The 20319-nt window shown below is 63.2% G+C and overlaps 2 protein-coding genes and 1 non-coding gene across 7 annotated transcripts in view; 1 reads left to right on the top strand and 2 right to left on the bottom strand.

The window, feature by feature from the left end:
• Macrod1 (mono-ADP ribosylhydrolase 1) overlaps nt 1-20319 on the bottom strand; it is a 134540-nt gene that overhangs the window by 59948 nt on the left and 54273 nt on the right. The gene's annotated exons all lie outside the window — the stretch shown is intronic.
• Flrt1 (fibronectin leucine rich transmembrane protein 1) overlaps nt 1-20319 on the top strand; it is a 75348-nt gene that overhangs the window by 29891 nt on the left and 25138 nt on the right. The window lies entirely within an intron of this gene.
• On the bottom strand, nt 7317-7390 carry Trnaa-cgc (transfer RNA alanine (anticodon CGC)). Its single transcript has one exon. It is a non-coding gene; the product is annotated as a tRNA-Ala (tRNA).

Raw genomic sequence — 20319 nt, 5'->3', positions numbered from 1 at the left:
GGGTGGTGGGGGGTGCGTCCCTGAGGGCCTGGGAGTCGAGAACCACCCAGGCCAGGCTGTGGGCGGGGGCTGGTGGTGGCCAGAGGCCCTGGAGGGGACCTCAAGGAGCCCACCCCACCAAAATCCGCCCAGTGGCCATTCCAGGCCCCGGCTCTGCAGCCTGAAGCGGCCGGAGCCGCCGAGGGGACGCGGCCTGCTCGAGCTGCCTGGCAGGTCGATAGCAAAACAAACGCACTATTGACCGCGGCCTCGCACTAAATCCTCCCCGCAGACGCAATGATGTGAGCCCGGATCCATCGACTGCCCACTCTCTCCGTGCAGCCAGGGAGGGAGCCAGCGGGCGCGGCCGCTGGACCTGGGGCAGTGGAGGTCGCCAGCGGCTCTGGGGTGCAGGGTGCCCTGCGCCGTCCCCCAGGCCTGGCGTGGGGGTGCAGCCATGGGAGTCAGGCCAGGGAACAGCAGCCTGTGGGTGAGCCAGGGCTGGCCCTTGGGTGGCCGCCTCTGGAGGCTGAGGAAGCCTGAAGGCAGGAATCCCAGGAGCTAAAATTAGGTCCAGCCAGATCCAGTCTTTAAAAAAAAAAAAAATTAAAATAATTACATAACATTAGATAAATATCAAAAAATACATGTGGCATCTCTAAGTTAAGAAGCATGATAATAAACCAAACACGGGCGAACCTGCCAGGCAGAAGCCCAGAGGCTCGCTGGGAGGACAGCCTTCCCCGCTGGGTGGCCCTGGGCCCCTTCCTCACTAGCAGCGCCTGGGTCTCCGCAGCCACAGGAGCGGGCGCGGCGCTGAGTCCTGGTGACGCCGTGCTGAGGACCGGGATATGTGCACTAAGAGTCTTAGGAACTCCCGGCAGCCGGGGATCGTGGCTGCGGTGGCCCCCGCCGCAGCCTAACCCCATCTGTGGCTCCCCGGTCCTGAGCTGCAGGGTCTGCCCCCCAACACTCCCCTGCACCCTAAGTATTAGGGTGAGGACGTTGTTCTCTGGAAAACGGGTCAGATTCCCAAAGTGACCCTCCCCAAAGCAGACTGCTCTGGCCACCCATTTTTTGAAGGGTTCTGTGACCCAGACAGGCTGACCCTTCGCCAGGCTCCCGATGGCTCGGAGCCCCTTGTCCCTGCTCCTGGAACCCAGCTCTGTCCAGGTGGAGAGAGACAGAGAGCCCCGCCACGGGCTCGGAGACATGGCCCTCCTGCCTCGGTTTACCCTCACCTAGCCGTCCGATACTCACGTTCCTGTGCCTGCCAGCTGTGGTCCATGAGCTGTGGCCAGCCCTTGTCCTGGGGCCTCTGAGACCCCCATGCCCACCCTGCCTCCTCTCTGAGGCAACCCAGGCCAGATGTGGGGTCCTGGCAACCTTTGAGCCCACCTGCCTCTTCTTGATGTCCCCTCTGGGTGAACCACGTGCCTGCCCAGAGTCCCACTTCGGGCATCCCTGAGATGGACAGAATGGAACAAGGATTTTGGAAGGATTAACTGAGGTCATATGTGGCACTTATTAATTAACTTATTAATTCAGAATCAGTGCCAGTCTCCTGCCGGGCCGCGGCCGCGCGCCCTGGCCCTGGGAGAGCACATCTGTGCCAGGCTGGGAGCCTGTGGGTCTGGCGCGTCAGATGGTGTGTGAATGCGCGTGGGTTCTCGCCTCCCAAACATTCTCCTGGAGGAGCGGAAGCCAGGCCTGGGCAGGGTGAACACGCAGCTCCCGCAGAAGCCCTGCATCTCCGGAGCGGGCCGGCCTCGCAGGCCTGGGCCTTGCGGGACCAGAGTGGTGCGTGCCCCTGGGTCTGCCCAGCCACACTGGGCTCTGGGGTTGGAGGGCAGGCTGGGTGAGGTGGGGGAGGCGCTGAGGCCCTGGCCCCGGGTGTGTCTGGGAAGCCCAGGTGCAAGGCAGGGGCTCTGGCCAGGCTCACCTGAGGGTGGCCTAGGGCCCAGCCTGGGGATGTGGTGGCAGGATAGCCCTCCCCTCTTAGGCCCCGCCGCCCCCCAAAGAAGAGTGGCCCAGGTTGTAACAAGCACACAGGACGCTGGCTCGGACAGTGGTCTCCTTTTATGGTGGGGAAACTGAGGCCCAGACAGGGGGCTTCCCTGAGGCCCCCGCGTCCAGTTCAAGGGCTTCTTGCTCCTCTTTTCCAGGAGTGAGGCTTAGTGGGGAGGCGCCTCTATCTTTCTCATCTGCTGAACTTCCATGAATCCTCCAAATCCCCGGCTCTGGGAGAATTTTCCCGACCCCTGCCTTAAAGCTCTGAGGTTTATGACAGGGGCGTCCTGTGCTGAGCCTCAGTGGTGAGCCGCACCCACGGGATCCCACGTGACCTTCAGAACAATCCTGGGAGGGAGGACCTGTCATCTTATGGATGAGGAAAGGAACTCAGAGAGGTTGAGTGCCTGGCCCAAGGTCACACAGCAAGTAAGGACTGGGGAAGCGATTCTGCCACAGCTTCTGCCCTTTCTGCCAACTTCCTCCCCCGCAGCTCCTCTCCCACTGCTGAGCCGGCTTTCCTCCAGAGGGTCTTTGCCCTCCCAGCGCGTCCTGGTCCTCAGACCCCTCTGCCCCCACGACCAGACACTATCACGTTGCCCTGCAGGTCACTGAACTGCTGCCCCAGAGGCCTGGGGGTGCCTGGGCTTCAGGCACCACCTGCTTCAAGCACCAACAAAGCAGGAGGGTTATCTGGCCCCTGCCTCCTCTCCCGGGCTGCTGGGTCTGGTCCCTGTGGCTCTGAGGATGGACAGGGGAGACCCCAGCTGGGGGACAGTCCAGAGGCCCAGTGCCCCCCAGCTCTCACCCCCTCCTGCGGCCAGAGGCACTGCAATCTGACCTTGCCAGCCACTGCCCTGTCCTGGATCCTCTCCCAGCTTGAGGTCACACAGCCTAAGGGACAGACCCCCTCTCCACTGCACCCTAACCCTTCACCTCACGCCGCAGGCTTCCACTTCCCCAGCCAGATCCTGTGACATTCACCAGGTGGCCCCGCTGGGGGTTCCCCATGGGCCTCCGCCCCCAGGTAAAGACCAGGCTAGCTCCTCTGACTTGGGAGACACAGCTCAGTGGGCTGGGCCATGTCTGCAGGCCACCAGAGTGGCCCACCACTCTCTCATTACCTCCAGGGCCCAGAGCACTGCTGGCCATTTGAACTGGCTGAATGAACGAACGCATCATCTCCTCTGTGCCGTGTCCTCTGCTGGTTCTGGTGACCTGGAGACTGAGCCCTCAGCCAGTGTCAGCCTTGTAATCCTCACGACAGCACATTTGGTGGACAGTATTAGTATCCCCATTTTCCAGAGAAGGAAGCAGAGGTACAGAGAGGGAGGTGATAGAACTCAAGGTCACACAGCGCAAGAAGAGGTTGCCCTCTCTGTCTTTAGGAGCTGGAGGTCTGATCCAGGCGAACACTGGGTTGACCTAGAAAGTTCACGGCACCAAAGCAGAGGGTGTGCCCGCTGCCCAGGGGGCAGGGTGAGGGCCACCGGGATGCAGCCAACACCTGTTGACCACTTCTGCTCTGGCAGCTAGACGGGTTGAGGCAGAGAAGTGGACAGATTTGCTCCAAGGAAGCAGGGTTGCCAGATTTGGCAAATAAAAATGCCAGATGCCCTGTTAAATCTGAATTTCAGATAATTAACCAGTCATTTTTGTAGCATACAGAAGCACACCTTATGCAATATTTGGGAAGTATTCTAACAAATTATTTGTTGTTTGTCTGAAATACACAATTAAGTGGACTCCCGCAATTAATCCAGCAGCCCTACAGGGAGAGGGGAAAGGGCCCCGGAGCTGACCCGGAGCGGGCGGGGCTTGCTGTTGGCAGAGGTAAGGTGGAATCTAGGTCAGGACCCACCCTTCCTCTCCAGCTGCTCCAGGACCAGAACCGGAGACTCCCTGTCACTCAGCAGAGCGCCCCGCCCTGCCTCTGGCCCCGCCCTGCCTCTGGCCCCGCCTCCTTCCCACGCCCAGCCCCACTGGCTGGTGCGCTTTGGGGCTAAGACCTCCTCTCCTGGAAGGATCCGCACGGAGTGAATTTTCACAGCTGGGTTTATCACCTCCTAAAAATAGGGCCACGTGATGGATGGGAGCTGCCTCCAGGCCCTCGAGCCAGGCGGAGTGCGTGAGAGTGGCAGGGCGGGGGTTCAGGGACCCTACCCAGAGCCCGCAACCTCAGGGCGACACTGCCACCCAGCGGGGCTGACCCCTTTCCCGGGGGCCCTTGGTCTTCAGAGGCCGGTTGAGCTCCCGGAGGAGCCGCCCGGGCGGACAGCCGCCACAGGACCCACTGCCCTCATGCTTCATCCTCCCGCCAGGGCCCCGCTGGGCATCGCCGTCTCTCAGGCCATGCCTCGAGCAGTGCCCGAGAGCAGGAGGCCTAGGACGGGCTGCCCTGCCCTCTCCTCTCTCAGTAAAGCTCGTCGCCTGGCCTCAGGCCTCAGGTGCTGACGGCGCCTGCGGAGACCTGGCCGGGCTTCAGGCCGAGGGTGCGGTGCGGCTCCCCACTCCTAACACAGAGGCAGATGCGCTCGGCCTGGACAGACTGCCAGCCGCGCACGCTGACGGACGCACACTGACAGCCACACTGGGCGGACACAGGCGCCTACACATGCGCACCCCCAGCTGAGCACGGACCTGGGGAAAGGTCACTGTCCATGGCGCATGGTCACCCGGCCGGGTCAACACTGGAGGGAGGAACTCCCAAGCCACAGCGGAGCTGGTCTCCTGGCTGGCCTCTGGTTGCCCAGGGACAAGGAGGCGACTGGTCCGCTACTTGGGTGGGGGTCTCCCTGTTGCCCATCGGGGAAGCTGCAGCAGCCTGTTTGGTCAGCCCCTCTGGGGACTGTGAGCTGGACCACCCGGGGCTTCAAGGCCGTTCCTCAGCTGTGACCCAGGCTCTCCTGTGTCCCCAGCCTGGGCTGTGTCGGGGTGCTGGGGCGGGTCTGTGAATGGCCTGCCCCTCTCCTGGTCTTGCTGGGCGTGTGCTGCCGGGGTGCTGGGGACAGTACTCCCCTTCCTTCTTCCCACCCTCGGCCGGGCCTGGCCTCCTCCCGCACAGCCCCCGCCGGCCACAGGCCTCACTCCAGCGGGGTGTCTGCACCGCGGGCTCTGGGGGGCGAGACGGCTGCGGAATTACAATATTAAATGCAGCTGCACCGAAACATGGCCTCAATCCAATTACGCCAGGAAACAAGAGGAGCCGCTTAGGCTAATCTGGTTATTCCGCCCCGGCCTCCCCTCGAAGCCTCGGAGGGATGCCCGGGAGGGGAGCTGTCTGGGTGGGCAGCAGCCCGAGAGCAGCCCAGTCCCCGTGGAGCCCTATGGGTGGCCACAGGACTGACTGCCTCTCTCCCAAATCGGTCATGCTCCTGCGGGCAGGGCGGTCGTCCTTCACGGTCCATCTGACAGATATTTACCCTCCCCAGCCTCAGCTTGAAGTCCCTCTGAGCTGTTGTGGTCAGGGACTCAGAGTGAGGTGCCTGGGCTGGGATCCCAAAGACCCTTTGGGATGGATGGCTGCAGGAGGGGGCCCCTCTGAGGTGACGATGGGGCAGAGGCCAGCAGGGGACAAGGAGCTGGCCCGGAGTCTGTCCTGGTAGAGGGGACAGCAGTGGACAGCATGTGGCAGGTTCCAGAACACAAAGGCAAGCCAGCGCCAGGGGAGGGGCTGGGCCTGGGGGCCCTGGCAACAACCCGGCGTGTTCTAAGGGCGGAGCTGCGCTCTCGATTCCCAGAGGCTCACCCTGCGGCTGCCGCCTGTGGACAGATGGGGCAGGGGAGCCATCGCTGTCTGTCAGGGAGTGTCCGGAGCAGGGTGGGAGTCCCCCAGCGAGGGCCGGGCTGGGTCCGTTGGTCCAGAGAGAAAGGCTTGCTGAGTGTGTGGGTGGGGGCTGCCTCCCAGGGCGCCTGTAGCCTGCCAGCGCACAGGGCGGGCCTTTACCAAATAGGCAGGGGCCTGCCCTCCAGGAGGCTGCAGTTAAAGGGAGACAGATTTGGAACAAGAGCTTATAGGAAGGAAGGGGACTACGAGGGATTGTGAGCCGGGGACACTGGGCACCGGGGCCAGGACCAGCAGGATCAGAATTGCCAGGCTGGCAGGGGTGCAGGGTTGGGCGTGAGTACTGTGTCCAGGAAGAGGGAGCAGCAGGGGCCAAGGCTGGGAGGTGAGAGACTGCAGCTGTCACAGGAAGAGGCCAGTGAGGCTGGAACAGAGAGGGAGGGTCTGCACAGAGAGGCCCTCAAAACCCATGGAAGCTGAGACCCCTGGGGGAAAGGAGAGGTGGAGTGGATGGGGCTGGGGACAGAGGGGACAGGCAGGGAGGGGGCTGCACTCAGGAATGTGGAGTCTGGTGAGGAGGGAGAAGAGGGCCCTCCCGTCTGGAGGTACAACCAGGTCTTGGGTCCCAGGAAAGAGCAAGTGGGATCCAGTGAAAGTTCGTGAATGAGGGAGCAACAGGATGAAAGCTGTCTTGCAGTTTTATTTCCTGGGAAGCTCTGAACTGACCTGAGTTCAAGTCTCAGCTGTGTTGTCTGTTCACGTGAAACCATGAAACTGTGAGCAAGTTCCTTTCCATCTGTGAGCCCGGGATTGGCTTCCCACGCTTCTCTTTTTCTTCTATCACCCCTGGTGCTGGGGACAGAACCCGGGCCTTGCTCTCTACCACTGAGCTACTCTCCCAGCCTGAGGATCGTTTTTTCTTTACAAGCCTGGTTCAAATTCACGTTTAAAAATTGAGATATATTCAGCCCTCGGTATCCACGGGGAATTGATTCCAGGGACCACCCCCCGCCAGGACACCCATATCTGCGGCTGCTCAAGTCCTCCGTATTAATCGGCATAGTATTTGCATATAACCTACCGCACATCCTCTGGTATGCTCTAAATCATCTCTAGATTACTTGTAATTCCTAATACAATGTAAATGCTATGTAAATAGTTGTTACACTGTATCATTTAGGGAATAAGGACAAGAAAAAAAACCCGTGTGTGTACAGTAGAGACGCAATATTTTTTCCTTGAATGTCTTCCGTCGGGGGTTGGTTGGATCCTTGGATGCAGCTGCGGGTACGGAGGGTCACGTACCATGAGATTTGCCCCTTAGAAGTGCAGAACTGAGTGGTTTCCCATGTACTCAAAAGGTCCCACCAACATCTGTCTAATTCTAGAACATTTCCACGACCCCAGGAAGTCTCAGGTTTGTCATCTGTAAAATGGGGATGAAAAGCAGCCCGAGGCAGGTGGTGAGGGGGAGTTCCACTCCCTGTAGCCTGGATGTGCAGCAGGCTCTTGACGAGGGGCAGCTTTATTTATTTTTATTTTTTTGCGGTGCTGGGGATTGAACCCAGGGCCTTGTGCTTGCGAGGCACACACTCTACCAACTGAGCCATATCCCCAGCCCAAAGGGCAGTTTTATTAATGGTGCAGAATGTTCACGTCACGGTCCTCATCCATCCCGGAACTTCCCTTCCCTGCATGCCCACCACACAGCCAGCACTATTGAGGACAGAGAACCAGCTGGGGCGCAGGGAGCAGGAGGCAGGAGGTCCCTGGTGGCCCCAGGTGGCCGTCAGAGCCGCTGTTGCTCAGAGTGGACTGGAGTGGACCCCGGGGCAAGGACAGGATTCAAGGCAGGGGCTGAAGGTGACAGAGTGGGCCTCAGCAGTGGGTCACCGCTGCCTTGCCAGCACTGAGGACTCAGGTGACTGGGAGACTCCGAGGGGACCCTCAAGCCTCCTGAAGCCTCCGCTGTGGGTCGGAATTAAGTGACATTATGGAAGTTTCTGCCCTCTTCCCCCACAAAGGCTACCCTGCTGAATTATTGAAAGCCCATTACCGCTGGTCGATTGGTCGAGTTGTCAGGCTGTTAAGCACACTCGGGGACGTCACACGGGGTCCTGGGGCCTCCCCTGCCAGCACCCACATGCAGAAGCTGGCGGAGTGCCAGCAACCGCCCAGGACGGGCCCTGGCCTTCCCGGGGATCTGCCTGGCACTGGGGATCAGCCAGCGGGTGTCAACATAACTCTCCTTAACCTCATGACCCTGGGGACCCTGGGTGTCCTCAGACGCTGGCTGAGGACCAAAGAGGGGAGGGGCAGCGGGGGAGGCCATTCTGGGTGTGGACAATCTGGTGTTCAGCTGGTGCCCCATGTATGCCCCTCCACGTGACCCAGCAGGCGAGGGCGGGTTGGGAGCCTGTTCCCCTGGGAACACCCCGACCTCGAGGTCTGGAGCCATGCGGGACAGGGCTGTGCCCTGCGAGCTGCCGTGCAGGCAGGGACAGGTACGGGGGGTCCTTTCTCCCCGACTCACAGGCACACAGCCTGAGGCCGCCGAGCGGGGCGCTCGGTGCTGGGGCCAGGCCTGGGCTTGGAGGGCGCTTCTGCTGCAGCCTTCTAACTGCCCTGTGGTCCCCAGCGCCGTGCCAACTAGTCAGCCGCTTAAAAAGTGTGCGAACTGACCCGTCCTGGGCTGGGCAGAGCGACTGTGGACAAGGACGGGGCCTCTGGCTGCCAGGCCTGGAGCCCAGCAGGGAGGCGGGACCAGGAGCGGGCCACGCACCCGAGCCCTGGCAGCGCCGGGGCAGTTGCTGGGCAGAGGGCGGCTGAGTCCCGGCTGCCTCCTGTCTGGTCAGTCAGGGCACAGGGGTGGAGGACGCCATGGGGAGGCAGGATGGGTGGGAGCCGGGCGGGAGAGGGCCGGCGGGAGGGAGCCCTAAGGGCTGGCCACTCCCGGAGCCGGGGCGGTGAGGGGCTCGGGTGACTGGGTCACCGTCCTTGGGGTTAGGCTGGTGCCACGAAAGTCGGAGCTCAGTGCTGACGTGGGTTCAGGTCTGGGGTGAGGCGCGGGGAGCTGGGGGCCTCTGGGCTCTGGCACCGGGTCGGAGGTGACTCCCCAGCCTGGACCCTGGCCTTCCCTCTCCTCCCTGCAGGCTCCTGGACCCCACGTGGGGAGGGTGGGGTGCTGGCATCACCCACAGGGCTTCCCACTATGGGAAGAGGGATCTGGGGGCGACTCCGGGACCTTGGCATTTGGGACAGGGAAGGTCCCCAGAGGTCACCCAGCTGCCTGCCCCAGACCTGCCCTCGGCCCTGGCTTTGCCCGGACCTGGGAGGTAGCAGACCCAGAGACGGGCAGGGCTGTGCCTGCTGCCCGCAGCCCGCCCCTCCCTCCCTGCGCCCGCCCGGACCTGTTCCCCTGGTCACACTAACCGCCTTCAGGGCCCATTTGTGGTGCGGGGATGGAACCCCCAGCCTGGGCATGCCGGGCGAAGCTCCGTCACAGCCCAACCAGCCCTTCCCGCCCTTCTTTTCCGGTCCCACTGAACACCTAACAGCGGGCAGTATCGCTCCCACTGACAGGTGAGGGACCAAGCTCAGAGAGGACAGTGACCGCAGGAGCTGAGCCCAGCGGGGGGCTGTGCCTCCGTGTCCCCGCCTCCCTCCTCTTGATCTGCGTGCATTATGTGGCATTTCTGTAAGCTGCTGCAAATCCTGAGCCAAGCAGCTGGGAATAAATAAATAAGCACACAAGTAAAGACCCAGAGGCGGCAGTGAGCTTCTGACAGTCCCCACTGGGGCCTGGTGGGGCGGGGGGCTTGGCGCCTGGCCTCTGCCGGTGCGGAGCAGGGCTTGGCACCCCGGTCCCAACACCCAAGGCGGAGGCTGGGGCGGGCCGACCTTGCAGCCGCCAGGGCTGGCCAGCCGGGAGGGCGCTGGGTGGGTGCCGGAATGGGGTGTGGCCGGCTCTGCTGGCCGGTGCTGAGGGGCCATGAACGGCTGCCAACCACATGGCTGCTTCCTGGGAGCCCAGGCCCTGCTGCTGCTAAGGGTGTAACGCCAATACGCTAGCACCCGACTCTCTCCACCCTCAGGGCTCCCCGAGAGGGCCGGGACCAGAGCACTGTCCCCAAGACCCTCACCCGTGGGCAGGAGCTGGACGGTGCGGAAGCCTCAGGGTGATGGACAGGTGTGGGCTCTGGGGTCCAGGGCCCAGACTTGAGCCATCCTTGCTAGAGGCCTGGGGCCGCTGAGCCTCCATTTCCTTATCTGTGCAATGGGTGGGAAGTGCCCACTCGGGGAACCACCTAGAAGGACCCAGAACAGTGTGCTCAGGCAGGGCTCAGCCCGGAGGAACAGGTCACCAGGCCACTCTGTCCACCAGCCTGTGCTCCCAGCTCTGCTGGCCTTGCCGGGTGCCACAGGGGCCCCAGCATCGTTTCTCACCACCCGCCCGCGCTCAGGACGAGACAGGTCAAAAGCTGCACATCCAGGACCAAAGGCCATGCCGCCTGGCTAGGCGGGTACAAGACACAGGTCATGGGAGTCACGGGATGTGTGCCTCCAAGAGCCCCCGGGCTGCAGCGCCCTGACCCGTCACCCAGTCCCACTACCCGGCCCCGGCGCCGCGCCGGACACCCAGGGTGCCACGCGCAGACACGGTTCTTTACGTTATTATGGCGTCTCATGAGAATTGGGTGTATTTTTGTTCCCATTTTACAGATGAGGACACTGTGGCTCAGAGAGGTTCAGTCACTTGTCGGAGATCCCCAGCAGTTGGCCCTGGGGAGAACTGGGGGTGCTGGGCAGAGGGCAGGGCCGGGCACACACGGGTGGACTCCAGGCTGAGTGGGGCTGGCAGGCTTAGCGTGGCCCCTGGAGAGCAGAGTGGCCGCCTGGGCACTGCGGGAGGCCACAGTGGAGGCCGCTCCTGCCCAAAGCTGATTCTGTCCTGTTCAATTTCAGACCGAAGTGCAAACAAGCCGCAGCCGCCGCCGCCGCTGTCCCAAATCAAATTGGGGCTGTGATTTCTCTGCGGGCAGCGGGTGGCGGGCGGCCTTCCGGGGAGGAAGCGGGAGGCTGGCATGGGGCACGAGAGCCGGCAGGGATGAGGCCATTTGTCTGGGGCAGCCAGCTTGCTGGCCGAGATCTTCCACCCAAATTAAATTTTAACCCAGCTCATAAATCTTCCTCCACGTCTGTCCCCCGCCGGCCCACCTCTCGCTGCACTGTGGCCTGGCGTGGGACGGCCGTCCCCCCATGTGGCTGCGGGCAGCCTGGCCTGCCTGTGGGGGAGTGGGGACCGTGGCCCACATGCAGGCCCTGAGACCCGCAGGCCACTGACCACTGGGGCTGGCAGAGGGCCCAGCCCAGCGTCCCGGGTGGAAGCTCCCGGGGACTGGGGCTGAGCTCGGTTGTGTCCGCGGTGTCCCTGCACACTGGGGTTTTCAGAGCTGTGTCTCTGCCTCCCCCAGCAACGCCCCAAGGTCACTTCCTACCTCGCAGGCCTCAGACTCCCCAGCTGTGCAGTGGGGATAACGGATTCCAGTTGGGAGGCGGGAAGGATGGAGGGAAGGCGCTTCCCAGGGCCCCTCCGCCCCCACTGAGGAGGCCAGGGGTCCCTCCCTGCCCCACAGAGTGAGTGGCTGGCGCCCCGGGTGTCGGGCGTGGAGGCTGCACTGCCTCCCTCCCTCCCGCTGGCTCAGCAGGTGAACCCCAGGCCTTCCAGGCAGGGCCAGAGGGCTTCCTCTGGCTATTCGATGCTTGTGTGGAAGGTGCCCACGCAGCCCCAGCGCAGAGGACTGGACGATCAGGGTGGCCCTGCCATGGCGGATGCCCCCTCCGCCCCTCCTGTTAAGAGCTGTGTGCTCTTAACTCGGAGCCTCTTCCCCTCTCCCACGGTGCCCCATGTTCGCAGGTTGGACAAAGTCCAGCCCCTTCCCCACTGACCTGCCCTATGCTGGGCTACCCTCCATGCGCCCCAAGGGCAGCCTTCCTCTGCCCCGGGGCCTTTGCATGTGCTGCGGCTACTGGAGGCGCTTTCCCTCTCCCTGCAGCCTTGCTCTCCCTGCTGACTCCTCCTCCTGCCCTAGATCATGCTGTGTGTGTTCAACCATGTTTAGGGAAGAAAGAGGGGGGAGGGAGGAGTGGGGGGAGGTCACGGCGCCCGTGGTGCCCTGAGGTTTCCAACACCGGGTCCCAGGGCAGCCCGCGGAGGCACTTGGGAAGCAACCCTTCGCTCCTCTGCCCACCTTGCAATTCCACCTGGCGGTGGACGGAGCCCTGGGCCCCTCCGGCTGCAGGAGCCGACGTGGGCTCTCCCCTCGGCTCCAGAGAAGCCTTTCCATGAGGGAGACGACCCTTCCCTGGCCCACAGCTCCTACCCTGGGGTGTCTGGCGGCCCCAGACCCGCTCCCTGCCCACCCCCAGCCCTGCCCCTGGGTCCCTGCTGCTGGCCGTCCTCGCAAGTTCAAGGCCAGCCTGGGCAACTTGATGAGACCATCTCAAAATAAAAAAAGGGCCGGGGATGTGGCTCTGTGGCAAAGCATCCCTGTCCCGCCAAAAATAAATTTAAAAACGAAGGGAGGGAGGAGGAGGGACCAGGGAGGCAGACAGCAGCCGCCAACAGCTCCCTGCGGCCACACCTCCCACCGCCTCCCAGGCTCCGAGGCCCAGGAGTGGACGTGGCTGGGGTGGAGGTCAGGGCTGGACGCCTGGCCCGGTCACCATCTCTGCAACGCCATGTCCCAGGACCACTCTGGGCAGAGAGGCCTGGATGGTGTGGGGAGGGGCGCCCATTCCTGGTGAGCTGAGGGGGAGGCCCTCCGGCTGGCCTGGCTCAGTGCGGGGACGGAGGCCCTGCACGGGCCAGGGCAGGGGGACCAGTCGGGAGCTGCCCCGCACTGCCTCTATTACTCGAGTCTCAGCAGAAACCACGCTGAGCCACCTGGGACGTGAGCCCCTGAAACCGCTGCCTCCCCGGGGAGTGGGGGAGGCCAGGAGCTGGGAACAGCGCCCTGCATCAGAGGCTCAGCTGCCAGGCCTGGCGGAGGCTTCAGGACACAGGGACCCTGGGCCTCCTCACCTGTGGAAGGGAGGCACGTCCATCTTGCTGTGGGACGGCTGTAGTCCAGCCCCCCTTGCCCTGCCCGCCACCAGGGTCCCTACAGGGGCACACAGCCCTGTACAGTCCGTCTTGCTGGCCTTGAGCAGAACCCTCCTCCTCCTCCCTGGCTTTTGTTTCGTCCAACCACACAGACTCAAAATCAGGAGGCGCTTCTCAGCTGTGTAATCCAAGAAAGTCACTTAACCTCTCTGGGTCTCCGTCGCCTTGTCTATGAAATGGGGACCATAGTGCATCTTCATTAGGTTGCTAAGAACATGAAAGGAGCCAATGCAGATGATGAAAGGCCCGAGGCAGGGTGGGCGCACAGTGGGCGCTGGTGCCGGAAGCCCCGTTCCACTGTCTTGGCGGGGACACCAGGCAAGATGATGGGCGGGGCCCGCGTGTGTGGAGGGACCGAGTCAGGACAGGGTCAGGACACCAGCAAGGTGGCCCCAGGCAGGGGATGCCGTGGTTCCCAGGCCTGGGGAGAGTGGAGGAGGGCATGGAGAGGGTCACCTGATGAGAGGGACACTGCGGAGCCTATGTCCCCACTCTCCTCCCTCCCTCTGACCTGCAGCTGTAATCCCAGCGACTCGGGAGGCTGAGGCAGGAGGATCGACAGTTCAAGGCCAGCCTGGGCAACTTGATGAGACCGTCTCAAAATAAAAAAGGGCCGGGGATGTGACCCCAAGACAAGCCCATCTGGAGGCCAGGCCCCACACCCACCAGGGATCAGCAGCCCCTGGACACGGAGCAGGCGGGTGTGGTGAGGGTGGCATTTCTCACAGCTGGGACACTGCGGCCCCCGGTGCCCAGCCTTGAGGCCGCTTACCAGCTACGGCACAGGGCGGATGACCTGGTCTGCTTTGCCTGGTGTCGGGTCCAGCCTCTGGTCACCCTAGGCCTGGGGCAGGGTGTTGGCCATCTGGCCTCGCCCTGTGCGTCCTGGAGGCACAGCTGCCCCCTGGAGCTGGGCGGGGTTCCACTGGGCGTGGGCCCTGGGAACCGCCCTCCCTGGCTCCCCAGGCCCCCACAACTGCTGATTCCACAGTCGGGAGTTTAGAAAATACTTGGAAACTTTGGGAGAAGGTCCTCAGACCACCCGAGTCCCCCACTTCCAGCCGGCCTGCTCCTGGAGCGGAGCAGGGTGACATCTGAGAGACGCCGGCCCGGGCCTGGCAGAGTCGGGTCAGGGGAGGGGCGCGGACAGATGGAGCACGGGGGCTGCGGGGACAAGGCCCACACAGGTCTCTGGTCGGCGGGCCTGCCACCATGGAAAGGACAAGGACCCAGGCGCCGGACCCTGCTCTGCCCTGTGTGGCCTTGGGCAGGGCACCTGACCTCTCTGAGCCTCTGCAGGCACCTCTGTGGTATGAGAGCGTTGAATCGGTGGCATCTTCACAGTCCTCTCCCAGTGTGACAGTGTCCGGGTGACACCGTGGCTGGGACCCAACAATCCTGCCGTCCTGCGCCCAGAGCCTTCTAGAAGGAGGCGGGGAGGGGAGGACGCTGGGGCTGGAGACTCGTCCCCCTCACGCCTTCCCAGGCCCCAGCAGCCTGATGCCGAGTGGGCCTGGGCCTCGCCCTTCCTGGGGACGGGTGGCGGGGTTACTGATCGTCAGGTTTCCTGGTGGCAGGAGAGCCACAGACAGGTCATCCAGGCAGCGGGCACCACTGTCTGGCCGGTGCTCTATTTCCCCAACTTGGCCGATGGGGACATGACACAGCTCCGCGGGGGAGTGGGAGGTGGGCCAATGGCCCCCTCTGCTTCACGGCCTGGGCCGGCCTGCGTGCTCACAGGTGGCTGGGCGGGCCGGGCCGGCTGCGAGGCTTTGGGAGAAGAGGACAGTGAGACCCGGGCAGGGCCTGCATCCTTGGACCAGGGGCGACCAGGCCTTGTCCCTGGCCACCAAGAAGACCTCTGTGTCAGAGGAATCACAAGATAAAATGAGGGCAGGGGCTGCAGCGAGTCTCCACCAAACCGTTTGGGGTTCATCTCGACTGGGGCTGGGCAGAAGCCTGAGATGGGATCAGTGCCTGAGCTCAGGAAAATCCTCCAGGAGGCTGGGAGGCTGGGAGGCCAGGGGAAGGGCTGAGCCAGGCATGCAGACCAAGGGCAGGGAGGGCTCAGGCTTTGGCCTCTGGGCCCTTGGTCAGGACTGCGGGCAGCCAACCCCACAGCCCTGGGTCCTGGGGGCCAGGGGTTTCCAGCTACCCTGCCCCGGGTTGCGGGCAGGGCTGCTTTAGATTTCATAATTTACATGGCCGATTTCATCATGTTTCGTGTTCTGTGGCGACTCCTGTGTTAAGTCCCTCTGGATGATGAGTTGAGGATGTTCAACTGGGAGGCAGTGGGGGTGGGGCGGGACTAGGTGTGGGGAAGGAGCCTGGGGGAGGAGCCTGTGGGAGGAACTGGGGGAGGAGCCTGTGGGGAGGAACTGGGGGAGGAGCCTGTGGGGAGGAACTGGGGGAGGAGCCTGTGGGGAGGAACTGGGGGAGGAGCCTGTGGGGAGGAACTGGGGGAGGAGCCTGTGGGGAGGAACTGGGGGAGGAGCCTGTGGGGAGGAACTGGGGGAGGAGCCTGTGGGGAGGAACTGGGGGCCTTGGCTGAGGGCAGGGGAGGATTCCCAGCCACCTGGCAGAGGGAAGAGGCCTCCCTGGCACACTCACTCTCCCCAGGGCTACATGAGTGACTTATGGGCGCACAGGAAACCTGCCGGGTCTGGTCCTTCCATGCTCATATGGTACTGGTTGGGATGCTGCTCCCATCCTGCCCCCATCACACAGACAAGGAAACTGATGCCCAGAGACAGTAAGACACTTGCCCCAAGGAACAGCTGTTGAAGCTGCAGGTGAGGCTCACCTGTTCTACGATGGCTCTCCTGATGGCAGGAGGCAGCCCAGGAGGCAGCTGGGACCCAGCCGTCAAGGGCTTGTCCCAGGTAGGGGAGCTCAGCCCTCCATCTGGCCGCTCCTCCCTAGGGCCGGGAGAGACACTGGTCACGGAGGTCCCCTCTGGGCACGCCCCAGCTGCACCAGGGACACCAGCTCCATGTGGGAGGCCCAGGGACTGGTTCTGAAGAGCTGCGTGGAATCCAGTGTGCAAGCGGGAGGGAGGCGGCCTGAGCCCCACCCTGAGTGTGGTGCTGGGGAGGAGCCGGGGCCCCAGCCGGCCCTGGCCACACACTCTTAACCAGCAGGGCACCTCCTGAGGGTCCGGGAAGACAGCCCGCCTGAGCCAGGGCCTGCCATGCGCCCTGGGGTACCCCAAAGGCCATCACCCCGGTGCCATCCCGGCCTGCGCTGGCAGCAGCGGTGTCCTGGGTGGCTGGTGCCCGGCATAGTCTCCATCCAGCCCCCCAGAGACGCGCTGGAAAGCAGCTCCTTGAGGCTCTGCTCCAAGTAGTCCCCCCCGTTCTTGTCTTTTCTTTCTGCCTGGCTCTTAAAAAAAATTAAACACGGATGGTTTCATCTAGGGAGAATTAGTATTCCAGGCAGGGATCTGGGCGTGATCGGAATGTCAAGGCCGGAGCCTCAGAGCTGGAAGCGAAGGGCAGAGGGGCCGGCTGGGCGGGGGCCCGGGCTGGGGGCAGGGGCGCTGGCCCTGTCGGAGGAGGTATGGACGGGCCCCAGGGACCAGCTCCTTCAGGCCTGCCTGGACACCATGCGGAGGCCAGGGCCGGGTGCGGCCAGAGGGTTGACCACAGATCAGGGAGGAGGAGACGGGGCAGCTCAGGGCAGAGACCACATCTGGCAGGACGTGTGGCTTCCTGCGGACCCAGCCCAGCTCATCCTCCCCACGCCACCCCTCGTTCAACCCTCCCCTGCCCAATGCGCAAGCCTACTGTGTGTGGAGCAAAAGCCAGGCGCCACAGAGAGAGGACAGGGATAGGCCTGTCCTTCCCCCGTGCATCACAAACAGGGCCTCTGCCTGACACACAGCGGTCACCAAAGACGGGCTAAATGGCAGCATGGCATCACACAGCGCCTCCCAGAGATGAACAGGTGTCACAGAGAACAAAGTCGGCTGGCCACCACTGGAGCAAGCCGGCCTCAGTCTTCGCTGTGGGACTTCTATGGGGCTCTCGTTGCTCACGTAGCTTGTGGACCTGCAGGGGGAGCTGGGTGTACTGCCTGAGCATGGACCTCTTGTCCCTGGCCACATAGGAAAGGCCACGGTGGCCCTGGGGGCACACAGCAGACACACGAATGGGCCTGCAATTGGGCTCTCCGTGTGCGACCACTGTGTGACTTTGGGCAGGCTCCTGAATATCTCTGTTCCCTCAGGTGGAACACTGAAATGGTCTCAATGGAACTGAGTCCTTCCTAAACTCCCCTGGCCCTTCTAGATGTTGGGCCTCCCAGAACAAACCAGTCTTCATCCTCCAGACCCAGAATACCAAGGTCAAGGGTCTGCCCTCTTCTCTGTGCCAGGCTGTGTCTGGCACTTCTCCCCTCTCTGAGCCTCCTGCTCTCAGTGTGGCTATGCATCTTGTGGAGCCCAGAACCGAACAGTGTCCCTGCATGACGTGCCCAAGGTGGAAGCAGGGTGGGGGCCATATGGATATCACCTCCTTCAAGGTGTAGTCTATTCCTCCTTTAATGCAGCCTGCCCAGCACCCAGGAACCAGGACAAGGTGTTCCTCTGTATCTGGAACAGTCAGCCACCTTGCTCTGCAGAGAAGGCCAGGCTGATAGACAGCAGAGCGTAGGAGCCTGAGTGGCCACAGTAAAGGAAGCTGGGGACAAAGAGGGGTCAGGGGGTCTGCCTGGAGGAGGGGACAGTTGTCTGTCAGAACCGAATGGCAGGTGTCCAGAGCGAAGCACACGAGGCAGGTGCTGTACTCTAAGCCACATACCTGGCCCTGAAGACCTTTGGGTTCCCTGGTCCCACTGTCTGGTCACTCTTGTCATGGGACGGAGCGCCCAGCAGCTGCCCATGCAGGTCCAGCATGGAGATGGGCTCAGAGAGGCCCCTCTGCAACCCGTGTTCTCGGCTGCCCTAGGGTCTACAGGGACATGAAGCCCCAGCGCCTCCCCGAGTCACACCCAGGATGGGGGCTGGGAGCGGCTGCAGTCCAGTGCCCCCTCTCCGGGCCCACAGCAGCTGGGCGCTGGCACTGCAGGTTCCAAGGTGCCAGGGGCCTCGTTAGCTGCTGCTTCAAAGAGGCTCATTATGAACCAAAGTGTGCGGTGAATCCTTTTCCTTTTCCTTTTCTCCTTAAAGCGGGCTCCCAAGTGAAAGGGAAGCACACAATGAGAAGCCATAAGGAAACCCCCAAGGAAAGGTGGCGCCGGGAAGCCGGTAGGCGACCTCCCACCCTGGGCCCTGGCTTTATTTATTTAGAACCCTCTGCTTTCCCCCTGCCTCCCCGTTCAGCCGGTCTCTCGGGCTGGCTGTAAGTCCTTTTGAAGTGTTACAACCATTTTCTCCTCTTTCAATTAACAACAAGAAAAGGAACTAATAGCTTCCTGGGCTACTCGCTGTAAATATTAACAGGGCCTGGCCCGCTGGCTCGCAGGGCCGGGCGTGTTTACGGGAAGGAGCGCAATGGGAGACTCCCACCGCCCGGCGAAAATCCCTTGGCACGGCGTCTGCTGGTGCAGGGAAACGGAAGCGCTGGCCGGGCACCGGCCGAGGGCACCCACCCCCCAGCCGCCACAGCAGTTGAGAGGGAGGCCGAGAAGTGAGGCTGGGGGTGGCACTGCTGGAGGGAAGGGCAGCTTCCTCCAGCCACACGGAGTCACCTGGATGGAGCAGGAGCCGGGCACCAGCTGGTGGCTCTGAGTGTGGTCGATGGTGGCAGGGTGCCAAGGGTCCCCAGGGGTGCACACTGACCCCTCAGCGCTAGCACAGAGCCCTGGGGAGGCTGCAAATCTGGGGTCCAGACCTGCGTGGGGGAGTCGGAGGTTGGGGAGTGGGTGGGCAGGGCGGCGGAGGAAGCAGGGACGGCCCCTCAGCCTGGAAGCCTCTGTCTGTGACTACTGCCCCCCAAGGCCCTGGGAGCCTCCAGACACCTCCTGCTGCGCCAGCTAAGCGCCCCTCCCGACAGTGCCGCTCCTGTGGTGGCGCACACCTGTGGTCCCGGGCTCCGAGGCGGAGGCAGGAGGATCGTGTGTGCGAGGCCAGCCTCAGCAACTGAGAGGCCCTACACAACTCAGAGAGAACCCGTCTCAAAATAAAATAACAAAGGGCTCGCGATGTGGTTCGGCGGTAGAGCACCCAGGGTTCAATCCCTGGTACCCAAAAACGAGAGCTCCCGCCTGTGGACAGCATCAGTCCTGCTTCACGGCCAGGGCCGCCAGGGACACAGGCAGGAGCACTCAGCCAGGACAGCCGGACGGGGCCAGCTAAGGCCACCACGCCAGGGCAGGCAGGGCAGGGCAGGGTCAAGAAGCCAGCAGGATTGCCGGCAGAAGCAGGCTAATTTCCTGAAATCAAAAGTTCTGACCTTGATTGGTGGCACCAGACACATCATCCCAGGCTCCCTCTAGGCCTGCGCAGACCCTCCTGGGGGAGCAGGGCCCGCGAGGTGGCCGGGTGGGGCTGGGGGCGGGGCAGGGCTGGCGGCGGGGCGGGCCGGCAATGGGGCGGGGCCAGCCGGGCAGCCTCCCTCCGGAGAGCCACAGGCAGGAGGCCCAGGCCCTGGTCTGGGCCTAGAGTCACTGAGGGCAAAGGAGGAGGCCAGGGGAGGGCTGCGTCCCCCTTCCACGTGCATGGCCACATGCACAGCCCCCTCGAGGTCTCCTTCTCTACAGATGGAGGAGGCTGCCTGTCCCTCTGTGAGCCTGGAGGCGTGCACGCTGCCCTTGGCTGGCCCTGCGCGGTGCCCATTGTCCTCTCGCCCGCCCGTGCTCAGAGGAGGTTTCAAAGGCACAAGAGCCCTCTGGGCAGAGGACGCATCCCCCGGTGACTGCCCGCTCCCATCTCCCGCTGCCCAGGGCCCATGTTGTAGATGCCCTGCATTGTGGGGGCAGCACCTGCAGACGGGGACCCTCCTCTCTACCCGGAACCTGACAGAGACAAGCCTCTGACCCCAGCCATGCAGGGCACCATGGGACAGGCACTGGCAGGCGGCCACCTACTGTCCATCCCAGTGTGACCTGGCCCAGCACCAGAGCGACAAGAGTGAGACCCCGGGCCAGGAAGGGAAGGAGGGACCAAGGAAGGAAAAAAGGAGGGAAGAGAGGAAGGTCCATTCGGCGGCCCGAGTCCTGCGTTCCATGAGTGGCCCGGGACCCCGGAGCTCTCGTCCCTCTGCTCGGATCCCTGCCCTCACCCCCAGTTTCCCCAGCATCTGCCTCTGAGGATGGGCGCTGGCAAGAGTCCCAGGCTGCTGGCCGGGCAGTGTGGGCACCCTCGGCCACCCGCGTCTGGCTGCCACACCCACCCGCATGCAGAGTCCCTAGAAGTCTGGGTGTTGGGGAGTGGAGGCGGGGA

This window comes from Sciurus carolinensis, chromosome 11, assembly GCF_902686445.1.
Source record: "Sciurus carolinensis chromosome 11, mSciCar1.2, whole genome shotgun sequence".
NCBI classification, from domain to species: Eukaryota; Metazoa; Chordata; class Mammalia; order Rodentia; family Sciuridae; genus Sciurus; species Sciurus carolinensis.
Note: the sequence above shows the minus strand (reverse complement) of the source record. Positions and strands in the feature narration are given on the sequence as shown.